The following is a 20846-nucleotide window of genomic DNA, read 5'->3' as shown; positions in this document are numbered from 1 at the left end:
TTTGTCTGCTTATTAATCAGATTTTTATTTTTGAAGGATAATACCAGACTTGTGTGTGTTTTAGGGCGAGTTTCGTTTGTCAAGTTGTGTGTGTTGAGTTGCGTGTGGCGACATGCATGTAGCGACTTTTGTGAGATGAGTTTTGTGTAGCAACATGCGTGTAGCAACTTTTTGTGTGTCGAGTTACATGTGACAGGTTAGTGTAGCAAGTTGTGTGCAGCAAGTTTTGCGCATGGCGAGTTTTGCGCGTTGCGAGTATTATGTGTGGTGCCTTTTGAGTATGTGCAAGTTTTGTGTGAGGCAACTTTTGCATGTGTTGCAACTTTTGTGCATGTGGCAATTTTTCCGCGTGTGCAAGTTTTGCGTGTGGCGAGTTTTTCATGAGGAGAATTTTGCACTTGTGGCGAGTTTTGCAAGAGCCTAGTTTTTGCATGTGGCGAGTTCTGCGCGTGGCGAGTTTTGAGTGGCGACTTTTGTGTTTCGACTTCTATGTGGCGAGGTTGGTGTATGTGTGGTGAAATGTGTGCTGAGGGTAATATGTGTTCAAGCACGTGGTAGTGTGTGGCGCATTTTGTGTGTGTTCATATCCCCGTGTGTGGTGAGTATCCCATGTCGAGGCCCCACCTTAGCAACTGTACGGTATATACTCTTTGGCGCCATCGCTCTCATTCTTTAACCCCTTACCGGCATCGGACGTACTATACCGTCCGATGCCGGCTCCCCTGCTTTGATGCAGGGCTCCGCGGTGAGCCCGCACCAAAGCCGGGACATGTCAGCTGTTTTGAACAGCTGACATGTGCCCGTAATAGGCGCGGGCAGAATCGCGATCTGCCCGCACCTATTAACTAGTTAAATGCCGCTGTCAAACGCAGACAGCGGCATTTAACTACCGCTTCCGGCCGGGCGGCCGGAAATGACGTCATCGCCGACCCCCGTCACATGATCGGGGGTCGGCGATGCTTGTGAATGGTAACCATAGAGGTCCTTGAGACCTCTATGGTTACTGATTGCCCGTCGCTGTGAGCGCCACCCTGTGGTCGGCGCTCACAGCACACGTGCAATTCTGCTACATAGCAGCGATCAGCAGATCGCTGCTATGTAGCAGAGCCGATCGTGCTATGCCTGCTTCTAGCCTCTCATGGAGGCTATTGAAGCATGACAAAAGTAAAAAAAAAAAAAGTTTAAAAAAATGTGAAAAAAATAAAAAAAACATAAAAGTTTAAATCACCCCCCTTTCGCCCCAATCAAAATAAATCAATAAAAAAAATATCAAATCTACGCATATTTGGTATCGCCGCGCTCAGAATCGCCCGATCTATCAATTAAAAAAAAGTATTAACCTGATTGCTAAACAGCGTAGCGGGAAAAAAATTCGAAACGCCAGAATTACGTTTTTTTGGTCGCCGCGACATTGCATTAAAATGCAATAACGGGCGATCAAAAGAACGTATCTGCACCGAAATGCTATCATTAAAAACGTCATCTCGGCACGCAAAAAATAAGCCCTTAACCGACCCCAGATCACGAAAAATGGAGACGCTACGAGTATCGGAAAATGGCGCAAATTTATTTATTTTTTTTTTTAGCAAAGTTTGGAATTTTTTTTCACCACTTAGATAAAAAATAACCTAGTCATGTTTGGTGTCTATGAACTCGTAATGACCTGGAGAATCATAATGGCAGGTCAGTTTTAGCATTTAGTGAACCTAGCAAAAAAGCCAAACAAAAAACCAATGTGGGATTGCACTTTTTTTGCAATTTCACCGCACTTGGAATTTTTTTCCCGTTTTCTAGTACACGACATGCTAAAACCAATGATGTCGTTCAAAAGTACAACTCGTCCCGCAAAAAATAAGCCCTCACATGGCCAAGTTGACAGAAAAATAAAAAAGTTATGGCTCTGGGAAGGAGGGGAGCAAAAAACGAATACGGAAAAACGAAAAATCCCCCGGTCATGAAGGGGTTAAGTCCCCATTGTTCACATCTGGCAGCTGTCAATTTGCCTCCTACACCTTTCCTTTCATTTTTTCCCATTATGTAGATAGGGGCAAAATTGTTTGGTGAATTGGAAAGCGCGGGGTTAAAATTTCACCTCACAACATAGCCTATGACGCTCTCGGGGTCCAGAAGTGTGACTGTGCAAAACTTTGTGGCTGTAGCTGCGACGGTGCAGATGCCAATCCCGGACATACACACACACACACACACACACACACACACACACACACACACACACACACACACACTCAGCTTTATATAGTAGATATAGATAATATCCTTTAAAAAGGCTACTATAATAGGCACTGATGCACTTTGTCATGGATTGTCACTTAATGCACTTTGTACTAATTTTGTACTATTATATTTAATGAACTTGTTAATGAGATTTGTATGTGACTTGTATAAGAAGCCGCTTCACTTATGTGTTCACTGCTTGAGAAAGGATATTACATCCGAAACGTTGACACGCCGTTCAGGCATTAGGCTATGTTCACACGTTCCTGATTTCCCTGCTGTTTTTTCTGCACTAAAAACCGCAGCTCTTGGCAGAAAACGTAGGTGCGTTTTTTGGTGCGTTTTTTGATGCGGTTTTTAGTGCAGTTTTTTATGCAGTTTTCTCTGCAGAGTCTGTGTGTTTTCTAGGAAGTTTTTTTAGGGTTAAAATGGCTGAAAAACCCTAACCCTACCCCTAACCCTACCCCTAACCCTAGTTCTAACTGTAGTGGGGGGGGAAAAAAAAAAATTCTTTATTTTATTATTGTTACTACCTATGGGGGTTATAAAGGGGGGGGGGGGGGGCATTTACCTTTTTTTTATTTTGATCACTGTGAGGTTATCATAGTGATCAAAATGTGCCTGGAACGAATCTGCCGTCCGGCAGATTCGGCGGGCGCACTGCGCATGCGCCCGCCATTTTGGAAGATGGCGGCGCCCAGGGAGAAGACGGCCGGACGGATACCGGGAGGCCCCGTAAGTATAAGGAGGGGAGATTAGGGCACGGGGGGGGGGAGGCGTCGGAGCACGGGGGGGGTGGCATCGGAGCATGGGGGGGTGGGATTGGGGCACGGGGGGACAGCCACACTCCGCCCACGCACTTCCTGCTGCAGCGGTTCTGCACCACAAACCGCAGAAAACCCGCAGATATTTTTTTCGTCTGCGGGTTTTACTGCGGTTTTGACCTCACAATGGAGGTCAATGGGTGCAGAACCGCTGCAGTTCCGCAAAAAGAAGTGACATGGTACTTCTTTTTTACCGCAGCTATTCAGCGCGGCTTTTTTGGGGATTTTCCGCAATGTGGGCACAGCAGTTCCTGTTTTCCATAGGGTACATTGTAATGTACCCTGCATGGAAAACAGCTGCGGACCCGCAGCAGCAAAATCGCGGCGGTTCCGCATTAAAAAAAGGATTGTGTGAACACGGCCTTAAAGTCCACTTTTTCTTCAGTTTTTTTTTGTGCTGTTTTCCTTTTTTTGATTCTACATTTGGAGGTCACTGGATTGGTGATTAGGAAAGGTATGCATGTCATCTGAGGTAACGCTGGATGCTGTTCCAATTTTTTCTTATCTATCTATTATCTATCTATACATCTATTATCTATCTATTATCTATCATGTATCTATCTATTATCCATCTATCTATCATCTATCCTATCTATTATCTATTTATCTTCTATCTATCTTCTACAGTATCTATTATCTATTTATGTATTATCTATCTATTATCTATCATCTATCCATCTATTATCTATCTTTCTATTATCTATCTATCTATTACCTATAGATCTAACTGTCTATACATCTATCTATTATCTATCATCTATCTATTCTTTCTATCTATTATCTATCTGTTATCTATCTATTATCTATCTATTCTATGTATCTATCATCTGGCTATTATCTATCTATTATCTATCTTTCTGTGTGTGTAAACATTATTCTTCAATGGAGTATGTAAATGAAGAGGTTGGACAAGAAATGACATGACAATTATTTTTTGTTAAATAGATCTTTATTTAGCTTACAAAAACGAACACAAATCCGCATGAAAAAAGGCATGAAAATCTGCATCAAAAATGCGTCAAAAACGCATCAAATCCTTGCTGATTTTTACCTGCCTTTTGTGCCAAGAGATGCAGAATCTGTGCAGAAAATTCCACAGGCAAATCTGCAGCGTGTGCACATACCCTTATTAGGTAGTGTTCAGATGTTGCAGCAATTTCTGTGACTTTTCCAGGTCTCTGAATTAGGTTTGTAAAAAATCCAAACTTATAATGCAGAAACAACCGCACGGAGGGGAGAACATCCTGCTCACATCAATACGCTTCATGTAGTCCGACCATCCCCTTCTATTCTGCACACATTAGTCTGCTCTGACCTAGTGAGGCATGTAGTCGAGAAGACCTCCAAAGGGGTCTGTGGTATCCAGTGCCAAGATGTCAGCAGCTCTGAGCTGAGGCACCACAGGTGATTCCACATGAGGTGGACCAGGAGGACATAGTCCATGGCATCACACGCTCTCCAGCTGTTTTCTTTTTATGATACAACATAGTGCCATGTCTTAAGGGACACAGGTACCTGTCCCTTCTCATGATGGAAGGACAGACATTATTCAGATCTGGCCATCTTCTTCCTTTACTCCTTGCTCCAATTCTTATGCTCACATGCCAGTTATAGGCGATTTTGGGGGTTCACATGGGCGCTTTGACAGATCTGTCTATGCACCTGTACTCAAGCTGCAATGAACTGTCTGTTCTGAGCCATTTCTATCATAGCTTGACTGTGAAGGCAATCTGTCAGCAGGTTATGGAATCCGAGAGCAGCATTATGTAGGTGCACAGACCCAGATTCCAGCGTTGCCACTTACTAGGCTCTTAGATACACCTACAATCAACAGGCCTAATTTTGGCGCTTCCCAAAATCATACAAAATCCAAATAGAAAGCAGAAACAGATGCCAAGAAGTAAAATACATCAATTTTATTAACACAAGAATCTAAAATGGTACACGACCAAGTAAAAGATGGAGCTACAATACGGATAGGACTGCCCAGTCACATAGTACACCCACAGGTAACAAATATCATAATGAGCAACTTATCCCTCAAATTCTCAATACAAATCCATTCGTGGCCCTTTTGTGGTAAGTAGATTAATCTGCATCTCAAGCTAAAGTAATATCTGATAATATACACATACTTATGCCAAGAGGATAATCAATTTTTAATACATAAAAAAAGTGCTAGATCATCTAAGCGCCCATAGTAGACTAATGTCAGTATATTGCATCTCAATACCACATAGGTAACTTTACTGATGTTCACCGCTATTTACTCAGTATAAATCCTAATTAATTAGATCTAAATAAAGTGCATAGTGCTTAAATATATAGTACATAGGTCCCATCATATAAAGAAAGTGCCACATTAACATGAGTCATGAATGCAACAGTGTGCTTCTTCGGCACCTTGAGTATCCTTAGGTATCAGAGTAAAGAAGCATATACGTATAAATAATAGTATACGACCTACTGTACTTAGGCTGCCCAAGTCCCCTAAGGGTTAATATATATTCTTGGCATCTGCTTCTGCTTTCTATTTGGATTTTTTACTAGGCTGTTAGTTGCAGGTTCAATAAAATCAGTGTTTTATCAGCAGAGTATTATCACTACAGGACTAGTTGTCGCATGGCATGTAGTCTCCTCTTGCTCTGTAGAACCCCACGCCTACCACTGATTGGCAGCTTTCTGCCTATGCAGTGTGCAAAGCTGCAAATCAGTGGTGTGAGTGGGATTATACGAGCTTAGCATTCAGACAACTGCTAGAGGCAGCCCAGTAATGATACATCCCTGGAATCAAGGTCTCTGCCTCTACATCATGCTGTTCTCAGATTACATAACAAACACCTGCTGTCAGATTTTCTATACCTTTTACAGCATTTAGCCTTTTTTTTGGAATTGGACACCTTGGACCCTCCACTTCTTGTTCACGTAAAGGAAGTGGACTGCGTGGCTGATGCATGTATTTTTCCCAAGACCAGTTTTGGCAGGAATTAACCATTGTATACAAAGGACGGCATACAAGACCTGTAATTTTGGAAATATTCTGGCCCTGTCTTCTAACCATCATAATTTCGCCCTTGTCATAGCCTTTTTACTCTTGCCTATTTTCTTGCTTCCAATGCTTTTTTTTTTAGTTTTTTTTTTCTTATTGCCCATAGAAGAAAGGGGAAAAAAACTAATTTTTGTTTTGTAAAAACAAAAATTTGTTTTTTCCCCTTTCTTCTATGGGCAATAAGAAAAAAAAAACTAAAAAAAAAACAATTTCATGCTGGTTGGAATGATCCTATCAACGATGTGTAACATCTTTGATATGATCATTCCAACCAGCATGAAATTGTTTTGTTTTTGTGAAAAATGAATATTCTGACTTAAAATTGTCTGGAAACTAATGTTGATCACATATATGGTCTTTATTTTCAGATTTTGTCATGGTTTTTTTTTCTTTATATAACCAATATATATATATATAATAAATCAACTAATTGTGTTATGAGGTGTAAAATATTAAAGGGGCTCTTCCCTTTTAGTAACTTTTTTTGTTTCTAAATGAACCTCACACACAATGTGAACGTTGGCCAATTATAAGGGAGTTGGGCGTAATTTGCCATAGGTCGTTCAGTAACCATTACCATATTCTTTTTCCCAAGGTTCGACCATTCCCCCTACGACCCCTCCATTGCTCTTCATGGTGTATGTGACAACTCCTATGCCTGTCTTCTATGTGTCAAGCTATTTGGAAGCATTCAAGCGTATGATGATCATGTTGCAGAAAAGGTTCGTTCTATCACACAAATGGAAAGCCTCAGTTTTGTGGATTGGACTAACGTTTTCTTTTTGATGATAAAAAAAAAAAACTGTGCTCCTAAACAAAGTAATATCAACCCTTTATTGCTTTTAAGACCTGTTCAGATGGCCATATCTACGGTAAGCAAAAACCCACGTGGCAATATGTGATTGTGATCTCCCCTCTGTACAGCTCCATGTGCATGTCACTGATGAGCCACCTCGTGCCATCATGTATTATGGTTGCCACCAATGGATTACCCTCTATCTGCTGAAATTACAGAATCCCTATATAATGCGGTATCCTAAGGAGCTCCTCAGAGCCCAACTGTCAGTTGCCCTGTTCAATCACGTGCCCTAAAGAAGCTTTGCCATCAAACTTTTTATCCTTTTAATGTATTGCAGTCAACATATCATACTGCACTGTGTACTTACCATTGCTCATTTTGCTTTTCTACCCTGTTAATTCTTTTCTCCTCTCTATGTAGTCATATATAGTATAATGCAGCAGCCCCATAGGAGTATAAAATGCAGCAGCCTCATAGCAGTATAATGCATCCCCTTCCCCTCCCATAGTAGTATAATGCACCCCCATACCAGTATAATGTGCCCCATACCGAGGCTTTACAAGAAAAAAAAGTCTTTCCTTACCTGGCCGAGCTCCAGCGATGTCCTCACCCACGATTCTGCTTAGGCATGCTGCGTTGTTCCAGCGTATGACAGTACAGTGACCTTATACGTTGGCGACATGGACACTGACGTCAGCTGCCGGCCTGTGATTGGCCGGCGGCTGTTAACTGTTGCCTGAGGTGTATTTAGGTTTTCTGGCACCCGGGGCAAGAATTCAGTTTGACGTCCCCCCCCCCCCTCCCCCAAGCACATATGCGATTGGCACACTTGGTCACGTGACGGCGAGCTGCTCTCCCTAATTCAATGTTCAGTTATAAACTAAGAGAAGCAGGAAAAGAGGCTCGTTGTTACCCAGCAGTATGAAAATCGCATATGAGTGAAGCGGCCATGTGATGACTGATGGAACCTGCAAGCAGAGCTGAATCCTGACAGTGAGTATATTTCAGGCTGCTAGGATTGGCTGCAGGGCTTCTTTTTATAATTAAAGGATGCGTCCAGGTTTGAGATGAAAGTCTGCAGTCACTATAGGTGGCTGCAGGCTTCGGAGTTCTCACAGCGCAGGCACTGCATGCATTTAGGATTCTCCTTTGCACAAGTATGTGATTTGGATACTTCTGGCCACTAGACGTGCCCGGCCTCTTTCAATTCATTTTCATTGATTGAGGCCACACATGTCTTGTCAGCACGTGACCACATGCATGCAAATCACCAGCACCAGAGAGTATGCAGTGTGTGCACTATGAGAATTCAGAAGTCTGCAGTCACATAGAATGACTGCAGACTCATCACAAACTGGGACATCCCCTTTAATATCCCTTAGATAAATAAAAATATGAGAATTAGTCAATATAACAAAAAACATTTACATCCAAGATACCTTATAGATGATGTTGTCTCTGCAGTCGTTCTCTTTCTTTTCTTCGTCATCTTGTCCAGACTCCATGAGTTTTCTCATCCACAGCCGTCTGCAGACTTCCATCTTCTCTGGTTTTGTGCAGCACCTCCCCACATGACGCCCTTAAAGATAGCAGTGTCATTATAATGCTCCTGAATAAAAATATCTGCCTTACCCTGAGCACCTGAATAAATAATTGCCCCTCACTATATGCCCTGCACAGAATATGACCCAACACTGTCCCTCTTATGGTGCACGCTCGCCACACTGCCCTCTCCTTTCAATACTTCACGCTGATCTCTTACACTGAATCACCCCAATAGGGCCTAGTCTCTATACTGTGCCCCCTTAGCACACTCCCCCTCCTTGGTATACTGTTGCCTCCTGGCTATGCCCTTACACTGTTCCCCCAGGCTACACCCCCCACACTACTCAGTCTCTATTCTGTGCCCACTCACACTTTTTCCCACCGTACTGTCTCCTTGCATGTTTCCTCCTCCCTCCTCATACATTTGCCTTCTTACTTTACATACTGCCTCCTCACACATCCTTCCGACTTCCCATATCATGTCCACACCCATCCCATCACCCTCACTTCCCATACCTTATCCTCATACATTTTTCCTTCGCTCCTCATACTGTATCCACACCCATACCACCACTCACCATACTGTGTCTGCACTCATCCCCCATATGTGCCCCCCATCTCATACCTTCCTCCTCATATTGTGTCTTCAAATTTCTCTCGCTCCCCATATTGTATCTGCACCTGTCCCTTCCTTTTTTCCCCAAATTTGTATCCTCAAATCATACCCCGTTACACAAAATCTCACCCAGCCCTGCTATACTAAATACCCCCATCACAGTAAATCTCCTTCTGCGTGTTACAGTAAATACCCCATCACACATGCAGTAAATATACACACACAGAGTAAATACCCCCAACACACAGTAAATACCCCCTCATACACACAGTAAATACCCCCCACACACAGTAAGTACCCCCCAACACACACAGTAAATACCCCCTCATACACACACAGTAAATACACCCTCATACACACACAGTAAATGCCTCCCCATACACTAAATACAACACACACACAGTAAATGCACCCCCCAGTAACACCACCCACATCCAGTAAATACAACACACACAAACTAAATAGCTTGCCACACACAGTAAATACACATAAACAGTACACACTCCCCCGGGAATGAGGGAATGAAATACCCCTGCGAGCAGTAAATACCCCCCTCCTATCTTTGGTGTCTTCAGCTCTACTAAGTGAAGCACTTGCCACCGATCTGCGACCCGGCAGGCAGCGCTTCAATTGTACACGCTTCTGTAAGATGCGGGTGCCGCAAAGAACAGCCGACTCCCGGGGAGAAAGAATGCAGCCGCCGGGGGAGACACTGCGGACCGCCGCATTAGGAGGCCTGACTGCACCTCCCTGCCGGCACATGCCCCGGCTGCCCCCCTCTTGCTAGTTATGGAATCTCCTGCTCTGCAACATGGTGTCGGGTGCCCCTGACCCGCCAGACCTGGTCGCAGTAGCGACCGTGGTAGTTACGCCCCTGTGCGCATCGTATGTAAAGCACTGACATCTAGGTAAGACAATGTCTGCAATCACACTCACAGCTCTGACGGCGCTCGTATGAAGCAGAGCGATCTCACCCAGATGTCAGAGCTGTGTGAGCGCACAGGGAAAGATCACTGCACACACTTTTGTGCTTCTCAGCATTCTGCATCCTGCGCACACTGGCAGTGCTGTGTGAGTGGAACGCCCGCCAGGGCCGTGGGGTACTCGGTACCGGGTCCGGTACTTAAAGGGATGTGTCATGGCGGCGGTGACCCGGTCCGTGGCCCTGGGCGCCTATGTAAAAGGGAATGTCTTTAAAGGGGGTTTGTCAAATAATAACAGTTCATGACTCCACTTGTGGTATTCTGTCAGGGATGACCGACGCTGCTTAAAGGGGTCCACTGGGGTGATGTTATGAAGCTGGGTCCCCAGGGCTCCCAGTGTAGTAGATAACGATGGTGAATGATGTAGCAAGAAACGGAGGACACAGGGTTGCAGTCTCTTTGCCTTTTTACTGAAGGCTCAGGCAGCCACAGTCCAGGGTACCAGATCACAGATGCAGGTGTGGTCCGGCCGGCTTGGAAGCGAATCTGGAATCCCCCTTACCAGGTGGGGTTGGAAGCCTTCCTACTAGCGCTGTGATGTTGTAGTCCCTTGTTGCCTTAGGCCTCACACAAGGTCCTCACGTTATGTCTCTGTTCCCCTTTAGGTAGGACACTACCCGTACAACAGCTAGCTTGAGCCTTTTTACAGGATCTCCATCACGACCGGGCTCTATTTGCTACTGTGTCCTCAGGTGTTAATGGGGGACAGGAAAGTTGCAATCTGCTGTCCCGGTTTCTGCTGTGAGACGTAGAGTCAGGGCCGCCATCAGGGCATTACAGCCATCACTACAGTATGGGGCCCGATGAGCTGAAGCAAAAAAAAAATGGGGGCCCGCACACGCTGGCACCCCTGTCTGGGCGGGCCCCCCTCTCTTTGCTAATGCTCATCGGGCCCCTGGGATATTTTGTTTAAAGCTGCCGCAGACCAGATACATAACACTGTGGTGATTTAAAGTTACACCTACAGCGTTGTTAATGTATCCGACGGAGAGAAATGGGTACTATACCTTTAATTTGCGGTGGGCCCAGGTGCATCATGGTCCCGGCGTCACGTTACACACTGTGAGCACTTCCTCATTCCGGAGGAGTGTGGCGTGTGTTGTCGTCGGGAGGGCTGAGGCAGAGAGCAGGAGAAGTGAGGAGACTGCGACCAGTGAGAAGAGGCTTCGGGTGGCTGCGTCTGCCGGCGCTAATTCAGGTCTCTCCTCCTCCCCCTTGTCTGGCAGTTGTGCAGCTCTGTGCTCTTAGTCACGGAGAACTGTCACTCCAGTCCTGACATCTATACAGGACAGCAAGGAGCAAATAATAGGATGGGGGGTATTATAATACAGGGGGAGCATGGAGTCTCTGCTGTGATAATAGGTGGGAGACGAGGGATGGAGCAGCTGCAGGGAAGTTATTGATGGATGCCCAAATTATAAAACACAAGAAAGTTTATCCATGTTTTACTTTGTTCTACTATATAATTGTCTACGGGTCACTTCTGTCTGTCCTTCTGTCACGGTTATTCATTCGCTGATTGGTCTCGGCAGCTGCCTGTCATGGCTGCCACGACCAATCAGCGACGGGCACAGTCCGGAAGAAAATAGCCGCTCCATGCCTCCCCGCAGTCACTGTCCCCGGCGCTCGCTCCATATTCCCCTCCGGTCACCGCTAACACAGGGTTAAAGCCGGTGGTAACGGACCGTGTTACCGTTACCGCCGCTATTACCCCTGTGTATCCCCAACCTTTTACTATGCGGCATCAATAGTAAAAAAAAAGTAATGTTTAAAAATAGTAAAAAAAAAAAGAAAAAAAGCCTGCTATACTCACCCTCTGTTGTCCGCTCGTGGCTGCCGCCATCTTCCTTTCCCAGCGATGCTTTGCGAAATTACCCAGAAGACCTAGCGGTCTCGCGAGACCGCTAAGTCATCAGGGTAATTTTGCAAAGAATCCTGGGAACGGAAGATGGCGCAAGCCGCGCGGCCATCGGCACAGCGCCGTTGGATCCCAGGAGGCGGAGAGACGGGACGCTGAGGAGCACCGGCAAGAATGGTGAGTATGTTCAACTACAAGAGGCCCTCGGATCGTTAGGTGAGTATGTTTATTTTTTATTTTTTAACCTGTGACATACGTGACTGGGCAATATACTACGTCACTGTGCAATATACTACGTGGCTCTGCTGTATACTACGTCACTGGGCAATATACTACGTGGCTGCGCAATATACTTCGTGACTGGGCAATATACTATGTGGCTCTGTGCTGTATACTACGTCGCTGTGCAATATACTACGTCGCTGTGCAATATACTACGTCACTAGGCAATATACTACGTGACTGGGCAATATACTACGTCGCTGTGCAATATACTACGTCGCTGTGCCATATACTACGTGGCTGGGTAATATACTACGTGGCTGGGTAATATACTACGTCGCTGTGCAATATACTACGTCGCTGTGCAATATACTACGTCACTGGGCAATATACTACGTGACTGGGCAATATACTACGTCACTGGGCAATATACTACGTCACTGGGCAATATACTACGTCACTGGGCAATATACTACATGGCTGGGCAATATACTACGTGACTGGGCAATATACTACGTCGCTGTGCAATATACTACGTGGCTGTGCAATATACTACGTGGCTGTGCAATATACTACGTGGCTGGGTAATATACTACGTGACTGGGCAATATACTACGTGGCTGGGCAATATACTATGTGACTGGGCAATATACTACATGGCTGGGCAATATACTACGTGACTGGGCAATATACTACGTCGCTGTGCAATATACTACGTGGCTGTGCAATATACTACGTGGCTGTGCAATATACTACGTGGCTGGGTAATATACTACGTGACTGGGCAATATACTACGTGGCTGGGCAATATACTATGTGACTGGGCAATATACTACATGGCTGGGCAATATACTACGTGACTGGGCAATATACTACGTGGCTGGGCAATATACTATGTGACTGGGCAATATACTACATGGCTGGGCAATATACTACGTGGACATGCATATTCTAGAATACCCGATGCGTTAGAATCGGGCCACCATCTAGTAAGGTAATAATGTTGTACTTCCATATCTCCAATCACTGCTGGGTGATGATATCAGTGATAATGTCGCACAACATTGTATCTCACACCCGACATTACAGAACTCGTTCCCTTAATTCATGTAATAGGATGAGAGTGATTGTTCGCTTCTCTGCTTGTTCATCATGTTTATACATGAAATTAAAGCTTTGCTCTGATCAAATAATCGCAGTACTGGATCAGACATTTGGTGCAGGGAGAATATTCTCAGAATGTCGTAGACGGTAACTTGTACTTAGAACAGAGAAGAGCTGAGATCTCAGATGCCAAACAAGTTTGTGGCTCTAATCGCTGCACTTACCACTAATAAATCCTCACATTCTATGCAATGTTCTGCATTTTCGTTGGTTCCATAATTCCTTGTATTATATCTGCAGATAATCTGTGACATTTATTGGATGATTATCTGATTGTGAATTCTTATTAATCCATAATATTACAGGTCAGGGCACAGATCCCTGGTGCTCAGTGTAGGGAGGACAGCAGGGAATGAATCCTCGTGTTTCCTTCTGTTGGAAGCAATGTCCTTCTAGTTATGACAAATGAGTTTCTCTGGCTTAATCAGGAGCCATGACTGCCCCACACCCCCCAATAACCGATCACGTGATGCCCCCAAACTCCTCACAGTCCTCCCTGATTCTCTATACTGTCCCCCCGAGCTTTCAGGTATTCCCTGGTACAAGGACTTATAACAAAAACAAATATAAATTATATATGATGAAACGATACACTATATATAAAGGGATTCTGATAAGTAAGAAATGAGGAGGGAGGAGACAGGAGGGACCAGCACCTTATATACAAGGAGGACTATATACACAACCATCTCATTAATAGAGGAAAGGTGATTATTGGCTTCCCTTGTAGATGAGAAATAATGGACACATAGAATTATGTATGGATCAGTGGCAGTATTTGTTCCTTGCATGTTCTATTATTCAGAAACTGTGGTGGTAATATGTGATTCAGTCATAGTGCCGTGGTATTTGTTCCTTGTATGTGCTATCATTTAGTCACTGTGTGGTGATATGTTGTCCAGCCATGGTGTGGCGGTATTTGTTCCTTGTATGTGCTATTATTCAGTCACTATGTGGTGGTAATATGTGGTCTGGTCATGTTGTGTTCTGTTGGTATTTGTCCCTTCTATGTGGTATTATAGGTCACTATGTGGTGGTAATTTCTGATCTGGACATGGTGCGGTGGTATTTGGCCCTTGTATGTGATATTGTTCGGTCACTGTGGTGGTAATATGTGGTCTGGAGATGGTGTGGCGGTATTTGTCCCTTGTATGTGGTATTATAGGTCACTATGTGTTGGTAATATGGTGTCTGGTCATGGTGCGGTGGTATTTGTCCTTTGTATGTGATATTATTGGTCATTTTAAACACAGAAAAATAAATACAAATATACCTAAATTGTATTGGATATTTTCACAAATGTTTAGTAAGTTACAGCAGAGTAGGGCTCGGCAAAAGGAGTCGACCTTGTCATGGTGACAGACTAAAAAATCTTTTGGCCAAAACAAAAGCTGCTGGTTATGTATATGGTGATGGAAACTGTAAATGTGTGATCGTCGAGGACATGGTGCAGAAGTGGAGTTTTTCCAAGAGAAACTGGTGGGACTATGGAAGGTTCGAGGAGCGGAGGCGGGGCTGGGGTGGAGCCTGGGCGGAGTGTTATGTAGGCAATCCAGTAACACAGTGTGCAGCAATCAGAGCACATACAGTAATCTGACAATAACCCAAAAACAATAGAACGAGCTCTGAGACGTGGAATCTCTGTAGACCGCAATACCTGAACCTATCCTAACACAACTAAAGGCAGCTGTGGATTGCGCCTGTCACTACCTATGCAACTCGGCACAGCCTGAGGAGCTGACTAGCCTGAAGATAGAAATGCAAGCCTGACTTGCCTCAGAGAAATACCCCAAAGGAAAAGGCAGCCCCCCACATATAATGACTGTTAGCAAGATGAAAAGACAAAAACGTAGGGATGAAATAGATTCAGCAAAGTGAGGCCCGATATTCTAGATAGAGCGAGGATAGCAAAGAGAACTATGCAGTCTACAAAAAACCCTAAAGCAAAAAGCACGCAAAGGGGGCAAAAAGACCCACCGTGCCGAACTAACGGCACGGCGGTACACCCTTTGCGTCTCAGAGCTTCCAGCAAAAACGAATAGACAAGCTGGACAGAAAAAACAGCAACAAAAGCAAAGAAGCACTTATCTAAGCAGAGCAGCAGGCCACACGAAAGATCCAGGAGCTCAGATCCAACACTGGAACATTGACAAGGAGCAAGGAAGACAGAATCAGGCGGAGTTAAATAACAAGGCAGCCAACGAGCTCACCAGAACACCTGAGGGAGGAAGCCCAGAGGCTGCAGTACCACTTGTGACCACAGGAGTGAATTCAGCCACAGAATTCACAACAGCGGAGTCTCAAGGGGCCCCGAAAATTTTGCCAGTATGGGGCCCCGAAATTCCTAGTGGCAGCCCTGCGTAGAGTACTGCACAACCTCGGTCTTCCGGCTACCGTTATCCGCGCTCAGCATGGAGGAATCCCAGTCACAGCTTCTCTCTCCAGCTTTTCACCTCGCCTTTACTTCTTTCCTCCTTCACGCTCTCTACAAACTGCTCCTTTCTTTCCTTCCTTTCCAGGAGCTGTAGCACCTCACGTGGCTGCACAGCCCCTCTGACTTCCTGTCTCCTCTGTCCCTGTGACAGACTGCTCTGTGACAGACTACTCTACTTTACCTCCAGTCAGAATATATATAGGGGAGCCACCCACAAACTGGATCAGAGCTCCCCCTTCTGGCATGGAGTAAGAACATGTTGCATGTTTGTGATTACCTGATAAAAGGAATCCTTCCTCACTTCCAAGCGTGACATCACTCTCCCTGTAAGGAAAGCAATGCCACTGTAACACTGGGGGTGGAGAGGTTGGGAAACTTATGATGACAGGAACAGCGCATGCTCGGCCAGCTGATCAGCCTCTGGGAAGACGGAATGGAATAACGTCAGGGAGCATTCTTCAGAAGATGAAAGTTTGGTTTTGTAATTTACAATGATTAAAAATGATGTTCTGATCAAAAATAACATTTATTTTGATGTTTTCTGTTTTAAATGTATTCTTTATGGTGGCACAACCCCTTTAACAGTACATTGTGTTGTTTCTCCAAGACATGGATGCTACCAGTTGAGGGGTGTTCTTAAACACTCTGATACTGTCAGCACTATCTAGATAATATCAGACTGAATAGTGATGGGCCCCATTGTTTTGGAAATCTTCAATAAACACTAATTGATAAAAAAAAAAAAAAATAAGGGGAATGGTAATTTACAGATTGAATTTTGGTCCCAAATACTTTGGCAAAAAGCAGACTTTATAGTGGAACTGACAGGCCCCTTTAGACGGTATATCTTTAAATTACCATTAATCTGTTTCATGATCTGATGTTTTTCAGATCTGCACATTAACCGCTTATCTTGTTGAGATATATAGATAGATAGATAAATAGATTACAAGGGTTCAGTAACTAGCTGTTATTAATCTACAACTCCTAGTGTGCCCTGACAGCCTGCAGCTGCACAGCATGCTGGGATCTGCAGTTTGTCAAAAGTTGGTGTGCTGTGGAATTCCTTTTAGCAGATCAGCGGTGAGCGCATTGAGAACGTAGACGATTGCTTATTTTACAGCTTCTGCTTTCTGTGAGGTAAAACCAAACAGAAAATATTTTACCTCACAAAAAGAATCAGCTGTGATCCCATGCTGTCCTGTCTGTATACTCTCTTTTGCTTCCTCCACTGTCCAGGAGCTGTGGTATCATCAGACTATGTTCCTGCACGGACAGACACAACAATTACACAGTACACAGCAGGGGCACATTTATAAGATTATCTCAGCACAGGAACATTTTATTTTTAGCACATCCAATTGTGTAAATTATTATTATTCCAAGATCTATGGATTAAAGTGTACTTTGTTCTTGGGAAAACCCCTTTAACTGATATCAAAACTGCACCAGTTATCATGCTACTTTTTTACCAGTTACTGCTAGTACAACATGGTGTCAGTGCAAGAAAAGCCAGATAGCTGGATAGAGGCCAAAGACACAAAAAAGAGCAACATGATGGTTGTCACTTTATGTATTTTTATTTTTTGCTCCAAAAATGCCCCAAACTGACTTAAAGGGCCACTGTCACCCCCTCCAGCCGTTATAAACTAAAAGAGCCACCTTGTGCAGCAGTAATGCTGCAGTCTAACAAGGTGACTCTTTTAGTTTTTGTTGCTGATATTCCCACAATAAAGGTATTTATAATTTTGCTCAAATACCTGTCTTTGTCCACGGAGGCGGGTCTGAAGCCTCCTCTTTGAAGCGCCCAACTGCCGTCAGTCATCTCTTCTGGGGCGATTGTCGCCGCCCCCTCAGCACTGTTAGGCCATGTTCACACGATCCTTTTTTTCATGCGGAATTGCCGCGATTTTCCCGCTGCGGGTCCACAGCTGTTTTCCATGCAGGGTACATTACATTGTACCCTATGGAAAACAGGAACTGCTGTGCCCACAATGCGGAAAAAAAAAAAAAAAAGCCGCGCTGAATAGCTGCGGGAAAAAAGAAGTACCATGTCACTTCTTTTTTCGGAGCCGCAGCGGTTCTGCACCCATTGACCTCCATTGTGAGGTCAAACCCGCAGTAAAACCCGCAGATGAAAAAAATATCTGCGGGTTTTACTGCGGTTTGTGGTGCAGAACCGCTGCAGCAGGAAGTGCGGGGAAGTGGGCGGAAGTGCGTGGGCGGAGTGTGGCTGCCCCCCCGTGCTCCGATCCCGCCCCCCGTGCTCCAATCCCACCGCCCCGTGCTCCGATGCCCCCCCCCAGTGCTCCGATGCCCCCCCGTGCCCTAATCTCCCCCCCTTATACTTACCCGGTGTCCGTCCGGCCGTCTTCTCCCTGGGCGCCGCCATCTTGCAAAATGGCGGGCGCATGAGCAGTGCGCCCGCCGAATCTGCCGGCCGGCAGATTCGTTCCAAAGTGCATTTTGATCACTGAGATATAACCTATCTCAGTGATCAAAATAAAAAAATAGTAAATGACACCCCCCCCCCCCCCCCCCTTTGTCACCCCCATAGGTAGGGACAATAAAAAAAATTAAGAATTTTTTTTTTTTTCCCCCACTAAGGTTAGAATAGGGTTAGGGGTAGGGTTAGGGTATTTTCAGCCATTTTAACACTAAAAAACTTCCTAGAAAACACACAGACTCTGCATAGAAAACTGCATAAAAAAAAGGATCAAAAAAAGGATCAAAAAACGGATCAAAAAAGGACAAAAAAAGGACCAAAAAAAGGACCTGCGTTTTCTGCCAAGAGCTGCAGTTTTTTTTAAAAAACAGTCCTGAAAAAAAAAGGATGGAAATCAGGAACGTGTGAACATACCCTTATTGTCCAAAATCCGGCGCCTGTGCTCTGCTCTTCTGCCTGGAGCAGGCGCATAGAGCAGCGGCCGTCCTAGCTCTGATGCCGGGTTCCGGTCTGTGCCTGTGCGGCCACCCTGTTACTGAATCCCCGCCCCGCACTGTGCATAATGCATAACACAGTGCGGGGCGGGGATTCAGTAACAGGGTGGCCGCACTGCCCGCACAGGCACAGACAGGAACCCGGCATCAGAGCTAGGACGGCCGCTGCTCTATGCGCCTGCTCCAGGCAGAAGAGCAGAGCACAGGCGCCGGATTTCGGACAATAACAGTGCTGAGGGGGCGGCGACAATCGCCCCAGAAGAGATGACTGACGGCAGTTGGGCGCTTCAAAGAGGAGGCTTCAGACCCGCCTCCGTGGCCAAAGACAGGTATTTGAGCAAAATTATAAATACCTTTATTGTGGGAATATCAGCAACAAAAACTAAAAGAGTCACCTTGTCAGACTGCAGCATTACTGCTGCACAAGGTGGCTCTTTTAGTTTATAACGGCTGGAGGGGGGGTGACTGGCCCTTTAAACAATGCCAATATCTTCCTTAAAAAACCTTCTCGATTTACCAATCTGTGGCATGTTTTGTAATGTCTGGGGTCTATAGCGCTACATGCCACTATTTTCCTACATTTACATTGTTTCCTGTGTTTGTTTCAGACCAGCAGGGCCCAGCATATCCTATACCCATGCCAGCATGTGCGAGAAATGTCCTTATTGGCCTATGTAAAGCTGTTGACTTTCAGATTATTTGCACATCGTGTCGTCTGGAGCTGCACTCTTACACCGAACTCACGGCTCATTTTAGGTGCGTGTCTCATTCCTATCGAACATTAGTATGTAATTTGCCTTGAAACTTTTAGGTACATTTTGTAATGCAAAAAACAATGGCATCTATGTGCTGTACTGGAGGCAAAAGTAGTGTCAGCTGAAGTGTTATTGATCTGCCTGCTTCCCTGCCTTGATCAGCCTGCTTCCCTGCCTTGATCAGCCTGCTTCCCTGCCATGGTCTTCCTGCTACCCTGCCTTGATCACCTGCTACCCTGCCTTGATCAGCCTGCTTCCCTGCCTTGATCAGCCTGCCTCCCTGCCTTGATCAGCCTACCTCCCTGCCTTGATCAGCCTGCCTCGATCAGCCTGCTTCCCTGCCTTGATCAGCCTGCTTCCCTGCCTTGATCTTCCTGCTACCCTCCTTTTATCTTCCTGCTTCCCTGCCTTGATCTGTCTGTTTCCCTGCCTTGATCAGCATGCTTCCCTGCCTTGATCAGCCTGCTTCCCTGCCTTGATCTGTCTGCTTCCCTGCCTTGATCTGCCTGCTTCCCTGCCTTGATTTGCCTGTTCCCTGCCTTGATCTGCCTGCTTCACTGCCTTGATTTGCCTGCTTCCCTGGCTTGATTTGCCTGCTTCCCTGCCTTGATCTGCCTGCTTCCCTGCCTTGATCTGCCTGCTTCCCTGCTTTGATCTGCCTGCTTACTTGCCTTGATCTGCCTGCTTCCCTGCCTTGATCATCCTGCTTCCCTGCCTTGATCATCCTGCTTCCCTGCCTTGATCATCCTGCTTCCCTGCCTTGATCATCCTGCTTCCCTGCCTTGATTTGCCTGCTTCCCTGCCTTCATTTGCCTGCTTCCCTGCCTTGACCTGCCTGCTTCCCTGATTTGATCTTCCTGCTTCCCTGCCTTGATCTGCCTGCTTCCTTGCCTTGATCTGCCTGCTTCCCTGCCTTGATCATCCTGCTTCCCTACCTTGATCATCCTGCTTCCCTGCCTTGATCTGCCTGCTTCCCTGCCTTGATTTGCCTGCTTCCCTGCCTTGACCTGCCTGCTTCCCTGCCTGCTTCCCTGCCTTGACCTGCCTGCTTCCCTGATTTGATCTTCCTGCTTCCCTGCCTTGACCTGCCTGCTTCCCTGATTTGATCTTCCTGCTTCCCTGCCTTGATCTGCCTGCTTCCCTGCCTTGATTTGCCTGTTGCCCTGCCTTGATCAACCTGTTTCCCTCTCCAGTCTTATGTATGACGATGATAAAAGCTTTGAACTTAAACTTTTATGATTGGGGTGAGCCAAAATTGATTTTGGTCCCACAGTTTGCATATTGTTGCCATCACACTAATAATGGTGCTGCCACCCAATCCTTTGGCTGTTTATCGGCCTGTTTATAAAGGCATTTTGATTACTCGTCCTTCTGTCTCTTATGTTCTGAGCATTGTCATTGCTAGTTATAGTATGAGCTCTT

The 20846-nt window shown here is 45.4% G+C and overlaps 1 pseudogene; it reads left to right on the top strand.

Moving 5' to 3' along the window:
- Positions 1 to 20846, top strand: part of LOC138666675 (E3 SUMO-protein ligase ZNF451-like) — a 126396-nt pseudogene that overhangs the window by 54851 nt on the left and 50699 nt on the right.

The sequence above is a fragment of the Ranitomeya imitator genome, chromosome 2 (assembly GCF_032444005.1).
Source record: "Ranitomeya imitator isolate aRanImi1 chromosome 2, aRanImi1.pri, whole genome shotgun sequence".
Taxonomy (NCBI): domain Eukaryota; kingdom Metazoa; phylum Chordata; class Amphibia; order Anura; family Dendrobatidae; genus Ranitomeya; species Ranitomeya imitator.
This window is presented reverse-complemented; position numbering and strand designations above follow the sequence as displayed.